The 7831-nt window shown below is 38.5% G+C and overlaps 1 pseudogene across 1 annotated transcript; it reads right to left on the bottom strand.

Moving 5' to 3' along the window:
* Positions 1–211: 211 nt before the first annotated feature.
* On the bottom strand, positions 212–4902 carry LOC145546184 (mitochondrial carrier homolog 2 pseudogene; annotated as a pseudogene). The gene has a single exon (XR_014082625.1). The product of XR_014082625.1 is annotated as a mitochondrial carrier homolog 2 pseudogene (transcript).
* Between the last annotated feature and the right edge of the window lie 2929 nt (positions 4903–7831).

Genomic DNA, 7831 nt, shown 5'->3' with positions numbered 1-7831 from the left:
CCTTTCTTCATGGGACTGTACTCTCTTCATTTTACAAAGCCTTAAATTAAGACTCAAATTGCATGACCACTTGCCAGTACCTTTAGGTAAATTCAACTTCTTGTTTTAAGTAAAATAACCTGGAGTAAAAATGTCCCATTTCAGGGGGAGTATCAGTGGTAAATCATGTGCTGGGAAAAAGAACAAAAAAAGCAGACACTGAACACCTCCATTTTCCCAAGATTAAATGATTATTAAAAAAGCACGCCACACTGTATAGCAATCAACATTCTCTTCCATAATTCTGTGTGTCTGGGACTACAGAAATGTCACTGTCCCTGCCCCACGTCTTCAAATTAACATTCTCAGATCACAACAGTAAGTCTTCCCAAAGGGGACCTTCCAGAAAAACAAGCTATTTCCTCAGTTCATATTTCCCTCTTTCTGTAGCAGGCACCAGCAATCTATCCAAGAAGAATATATTGGGGAGTAGGGAGGGCATCCACCAGCAAGCCCACAGTTGTTGACAGCCGTGAGATTAGAGACAAGCACAAAGGGATAGGTCAACATACCGGCAAAAAACCCTGTGACAGCTTGGGAATAACCCTTCATTTCATTCATGGTGGAAACCCTACTGTCCAGTGCATAGGTATTGATGAGGTAGACCAGCGAGTTACAGAGCCACAAGGAAATGATGTCACCGAGGAGGTGAGGAATAAGACCTGCAAAAAATCCTACGATGCCCTCTTCCCGATAGATTGTTGCTATGGAGTCACAAAGTCCACAGTACTTGGATTCTCTGCCAATGAATTGTACTATAGATCTCAGAGTGATCACGTGGAAGGGATGTGTGACGAAAGTAGCAGCAGAACGAGCCATCATCTCCCAAGTTGTCTCCTTGATAACCTGGTCAAAGGAAGATGAAACTTCTTTCTGTACATTTCCAGATCCTGACGCCTCAGCCTTGTCACACTCCTGGTAATGCTGTAAAAATTTACCATGGACCACAGTTCCAAGGACGCCTGAACACAGTCTTGGACTTAAGCCTGTGAACAATCCACGCTTCCCATCAATGCTCGCAGTGTGCCGAGCATAACAAAAGAGGCCAGGAAGTTGACAGACTTGCCGCCCAAAAATATTTCGTCCTATTGTTGGAGCAAGAGGCTCGTATCCCACCTGGATGAGCAGCTGGGACAGGATGGTGAGACCGGAGCCCAGGAGCACCTGACTGGCTGGGTCCACCATGATGGCACCCGCGGACCTCCTCTGCCTTTTTTAAATCCAGCTTGAACATATGGAAGTTCTTGGTTCATGTACTGTTGAAGCTTAGCTTGGAGAATTTTGAGCATTACGTTGCTAGTGTGTAAGAAGGGTGTGACACGGAACTATTGTCTAGTTCCAGAATATTTTCATCACCCTGGAAGGAAACCCCATACCCGTTAACAGTCTTTCCCCTTCTCCACAGAGTGTGCAGTCATTAATCTACTTTCTGTCTTTATGTACTGACTTATTCTGAACATTTCATATAAATAGAATCCTACAGTATGTGAACTTTTGTGTCTGGTTTCTCTCACTGAGCATGTTGCAAAGTTCATCCATGTCATAGCATGTATCACTACTTCATTCCTTTGGATAATATTCTGATGTATGAATATACCATCTTTTGTTTATTTATTCATCAGTTGATTGACATTTGGGTTATTCTCACTTTTTGACTATTGGGAATAATGCTTCTATAAATATTCATGTGAAAGAAGTTTTGTGAGAAAGTATGTTTTCAATTCTCTTGGGAATATAGTAGGAATGGTAACTCTATGTTTAAATGTTGAGAGGATGTCAAAATTTTTTCCAAATTGGTTGTACTAATTTACATTCTCATCAGCAATGTGTGAATTTCTCCACATCTTCTTCAATTCTTGATTTTCTCTATTATTATTATTCTCATCCAAGTGGCTATTAAGTGGTGTTTCATTCTAGTTTTGATCTGCATTTCTCTAATCACTTAATGATTAGAGAAAAGATTCATCATCTTTTCATGTGCTTACTAGATATTTTTATGTCTTCTTTAAAGAAATAGCTACTTAGATCTTTTCTTCACTTTTAAATTGGGTTGTCTTTTTATTTTGAGTTATATGTGTATTTATGTATTCTGAGTATTAGATCCTTGTTCAGATTTGCAGTAATTTCTCCCTTTCTTTGGGTTGTCTTTTCACTTTCTTGATAGTCTCCTTGGATGCATAACAGTTTTAAATTTTTGTAAAATCTGATGTATCTATTTTTCCTTTGTGCTGCAGGTGTCATATCTGAGATATCATTGCCTAACTCAGTATCATAAAGCACTTTTGCTATGTTTTCTTCTAAAAGTTTTATCTTTCACATTTAAGTCTTTGATTCATTTTGAGTTAATTTTTATATATAATGTGAGATAGGAGTTTGTTTTCTTTTTTTTTTTTTTGCATATGGTTATCTACTGTCTCATCACTTCATGGCAAATAGATGGGGAAACAATGGGAACAGTGACAGACTTTCTTTTCTTGGGCTCGAAAATCACTGCAGATCATGATTGCAGCCATGAAATTAAAAGACACTTGCTCCTTGGAAGGAAAGTTTTAACCAACCTAGACAGATATTAAAAAGCAGAGACATTACTTTGCCAACAAAGGGCCGTCTAGTCAAAGCTAGGGTTTTTCCAGTAGTCACGTATAGATGTGAAAGTTGGACTATAGAGAAAGCTGAGCACCAAAGAACTGATGCTTTTGAACTGTGGTGTTGAAGAAGACTCTTGAGAATCCTTTGGACTGCAAGGAGATCCAACTAACCAATCGTAAAGAAAATCAGTCCTGAATATTCATTGGACTGATCGATGCTGAAGCTGAAACTCCAATACTTTGGTCATCTGATATGAAGAACTGACTCACTGGAAAAGACTCTGATGCTGGGAAAGACTAAAGGCAGGAGGAGAAGGGGATGACCGAGAATGAGATGTTTGGATGGCATCATTGACTTGATGGACATGAGTTTGAGCAAGCTCCAGGAGCTGGTGGTGGACAGGGAATTCTGGTGTGTTTCAGTCCATGGGGTCAGAAAAAGTTGGACACGACTGAGCAACTGAACTAAACTGAACTGGATCTACTGTCTCAGAACCATTTGTTTAAAAAGACTATATTTTCTTCATTGAATTGTATTGGCACCCTTATTGAAAAATCTACTGACCAGAGATGTAAGAGTTTATTTCTGGACTCTCTATTGTATTTCATTGATCTATATGTCTATCCTTATGTCACACTGGAGTTTTTACTGTGGCTTTGTAATAAGCTTTGACAATTTAAAGGGTAAATTCTAAAACTTTATTCTTTTTTCTCAAGATTATTTTGGCTATTCTGGAACTCTTGTATTTCCTTATAAATCTTAGGATCGGCTTGACAATTTCTGTGAAAAAAATTAGAGTTTTGATAAGGACTTCATTGACTCTATAGATCAATTTGAATTTTTGTCATTATAACAATATTGTTGTACAATCCATAGAGAGGAATGTCTTTCTTTTTACTCAGGTCTTCTGTAACTTGTTTCAACAATATTTTATAATTTTTAATGTATAAATCTTATACTTCATTAGTTAAATTTTTCTCAGATATTATTTTTGAGAATATTGCAAATGGAATTGTTTTATTACTTTCATTTTTGAAACAGTCATAGCAGTACATAGAAATGTAATTAGTTTTAAAAATTGAAGTACAGAAATATAAGAGACTTCGGTTTGATCCCTGGGTCGGGAAGATACCCTGGAGGAGGAAATGGCAACTCTCACCAGATAGTCAATACCAAAAATCAGGTTGATTATATTCTTTGCAGCCAAAGATGGAGAAACTCTATACAGTCAGCAAAAATAAGACTGGGAGCTCACTATGGCTCAGATTATGAACTCCTTATTGCCAAATTCATACTTAAATTGAAGAAAGTAGGGAAAACCACTAGACCATTCATGAATGACCTAAGTCAAATCCCTTACGATAATACAGTGGAAGTGAGAAATAGATTCAAGGGATGAAATCTGATAGAGTACCTGAAGAACTATGGATGGACGTTCATGACATTGTACAGGAGACAGAGATCAAGACTCTCCCCATGAAAAAGAAATGCAAAAAGGCACAATGGTTGTATGAGGAGGCCTTACAAATACCTGAGGAAAGAAGAGAAGCTAAAGGCAAAGAAGAAAAGGAAATATATATCCATTTGAATGCAGAGTTCCAAAAAATAGCAAGGAGAGATAAGAAAGCCTTCCTCAGGTATCAGTGCAAAGAAATAGAGGAAAACAATAGAATGGGAAAGACTAGAGATCTCTTCAAGAAAATTAGAGATACCAAGGGAATATTTCATGCAAAGATGGGCTCAATAAAGGACAGAAATGGTATGGACCTAACAGAAGCAGAAGGTACTAAGAAGAGGTGGCAAGAATACACAGAATAACTGTACAAAAAAGATGACCCAAATAATCACGATGGTGTGATCACTCACCTAGAGCCAGACATCCTGGAATGTGAAGTCAAGTGGGCCTTAGGAAGCATCATTACGAACAAAGCTTTTGGAGGTGATGGAATTCCAGTTGAGCTATTTCAAATCCTAAAAGACAATGCTGTGAAAGTGCTGCACTCAATATGCCAGCAAATTTGCAAAACTCAGCAGTGGCCATGGGACTGGAAAAGGTCAGTTTTCATTCCAGTCCCAAAGAAGGGCAATGCCAAAGGATGTTCAAACTATTTCACAATTGCACTCATCTCACACGCTAGTAAAGTAATGCTCAAAATTCTCCAAGCCAGGCTCCAACAGTGCGTGAACTGTAAACTTCCAGATGTACAAGTTGAATTTAGAAAAGGCAGAGGAATCAGTGATCAAATTGCCAACATCTGCTGGATCATCAAAAAAGCAAAAGAGTTCCAGAAAAATGTCTACTTCTGCTTGATTGACTATATATACTAAAGCCTTTCTGTGGATCACAACAAACTGTGGAATATTATTAAAGAGATGGGAATACCAGATCACCTGACCTGGCTCTTGAGAAACCTGTATGCAGGTCAGGAAGCAACAGTTAGAACTGGACATGAAACAACAGACTGGTTCCAAATCAGGAAAGGAGTACATTAAGGCTGTATATTGTTACCCTGCTTATTTAACTTATATGCAGAGTACATCATGAGAAACGCTGGGCTGAATGACGCACATGCTGGAATCAAGATTGCCAGGGGAAATATCAATAACCTCAGATATGTAGATGACACCACCCCTATGGCAGAAAGTGAAGAAGAACTAAATAGCCTCTTGATGAAAGTGAAAGAGTAGAGTGAAAAAGTTGGTTTAAAGATCAACATTCAGAAAACTAAGATCATGGCATCTGGTCCTGTCATATCATGGCAGATAGATGGGGAAACAGTGGAAACAGTACCTGACTTTATTTTTCTGGGCTCGAAAATCACTGCAGATGGTGACTGCAGCCATGAAATTAAAAGATGCTTACTCCTTGGAAGGAAAGTTATGACCAACCTAGACAGCATATTAAAAAGCAGAGACATTACTTTGCCAACAAAGGTCCGTCTAGTCAAGGCTATGGTTTTTCCAGTGGTCATGTATGGATGTGAGAGTTGGACCATAAAGAAAGCTGAGCACTGAAGAATTGGTGCTTTTGAGCTGTGGTGTTGGAGAAAACTCTTTAAAGTCCCTTGGACTGCAAGGAGATCCACCTAGTCCATCCTAAAGGAAATCAGCCCTGAATATTCATTGGAAGGACTGATGCTGAAGCTGAAACTCCAATACTTTAGCCACCTGATAGGAAGAAGTGACTCATTTGAAAAGACCCTGATGCTGGGAAAGATTGAAGGTGGGAGGAGAAGTGGATGACAGAGGATGAGATGTTTGGATGGCATCACCGGCTCAATGGACACGAGTTTGAGTAAACTCTGGGAGTTGGTGATGGACAAGGAGGTCTAGCATGCTGCCGTCCATTGGATCACAAAGAGTTGGACACGACTCAGCGGCTGAACTGAACTGAACTGAGCAACTGAGCACACACATGTTTGAGTTACAGTGTACAGGAAATGGTTCCGTTATGTAAATATATATATGTATGTATATATATGTACATAAAAATTGTTTTTCAGATTCTTTTAAATTATAGGTTATTACAATGTATTGAGCACAATAATTTTTGTATATTGGTTATAATCTGCAACCTCAGTGAATCTGTTTTATTAGCCCTAACATTTATGTGTATGTGTATTCATTAGGATTTATTGCATACAAGAGGATGTCATCTGTAAATAGAGATACTTTCACTTCTTTCATTCTAATTTATGTCTTCATTTTCTTGCCTAATTATACCAGCTATAACCTCTAGCACTATGTTGAACAGAATGGTAAAAGTCCATCTTATTCTTGTTCTTGGGGTGGGACGGTTTCAATTTTTTATCATATATACAAGGATGAGATTGTTGGATAGCGTCACTGACTCAGTGGACATGAATTTGAGTAGGCTGCGGGAGTTGGTGATGGATAGGGAAGCCTGATATGCTGCAGTCCATGGTGTCGCAAAGAGTCAGACACGACTGAGCAACTGAACTGAACTGAACAATGTTACGTGTAGGTTTTTCATCAATGGTCTTCATTAGGTTGAAGAAGTTCCTTTGTGTACCAAGTTTATTCAGTGCTTATATCATATTACACTTTGTATCATATTCTATCAAGCGTGTGGGATTTTGTCTAATATTTTCTCTGTTTATTAAGATGATTTTTTTCTTTTATTATGTTGATATGATATATTACAGTGATTGAGTTTTGTATGTTGAATCAGTCTTGTATTTTGGGGATTAATACTACTGGGTAAAGTTCCAATATCTTTTTTATATGCTGCTGGGTTTGGCTTCCTAGCGTTTTGTAGAGGAGTTTTACATGTGACATGATTCTGTAGATTTCCTTACTTATAATGTTTTTGTGTATATTTGGTTTTGGGGTGATACTGGCACCACAGTATGAATTGGGAACTGTTCCCTCCTATTTTTAGAAAAGTTTGAGAACATTTGGAAAATAACATTGATTCTAGGTGCTTCAAAGGATTGCTACAGAAAACAAAACCAAAATGACATATAAACTATATGTGTTAGTTTCCTGTGGCCGCTGAAACAAATTACTGCAAACTGGGTGACTTAAAAGGACAAAAAATTATTCTCTTTCCCTTCTGGAGATGGGAAGTCTTAAATCAAGCTGCAAGCAGGGCTGCATTCTCTCTGGAGGTCTCTAGGGGAGAATCCACTCCTTGCCTGTTGTACCTTCTGATGCCTGTTGGCATTCCTTGATTTTCAGTTGCTTTACTCTAATCTTTGTCTCTGTGGCCACATTGCCTCTCCTTTTTGTGTCAAATTTTCCCCTACTTTTCTCTTTTAAGGACATTTGCCACTGGATTTAGCAACCATCTGGATTTTACAGGATGATGTCGTTTTTCAGTCCCTAAGTCATGTCTGACTTTTTGTGACCCCATGGACTGTAGCCCACTGGGCTCCTCTATCCATGGGATTTCCCAGGCAAGAAAACTAGAGTGGGTTGCCATTTTCTTCTCCAGGGGATCTTCCTGACCCAGGGATCAAACTCATGTCTCCTGAATTGACAGACAGATTCTTTACCACTGCGCCACCTGGGAAGCCTGTTACAGGATGATATCATCATCTAAAGATCCTTAATTTAATTACATCTGCAAAGACTCTTTTCCACATAAGATAATATTCACAAGTTCCAGGAATTAGGACATGGACATATTTGAAGGGCCATCTTTCAACCCACTATGATATGTAAGAATACTGTAAAATCA

This window comes from Giraffa tippelskirchi, chromosome 4 (genome assembly GCF_054371585.1).
Source record: "Giraffa tippelskirchi isolate mGirTip1 chromosome 4, T2T-mGirTip1v1.2.pri, whole genome shotgun sequence".
In the NCBI taxonomy this organism is placed as follows: Eukaryota; Metazoa; Chordata; class Mammalia; order Artiodactyla; family Giraffidae; genus Giraffa; species Giraffa tippelskirchi.
Note: the sequence above shows the minus strand (reverse complement) of the source record. Positions and strands in the feature narration are given on the sequence as shown.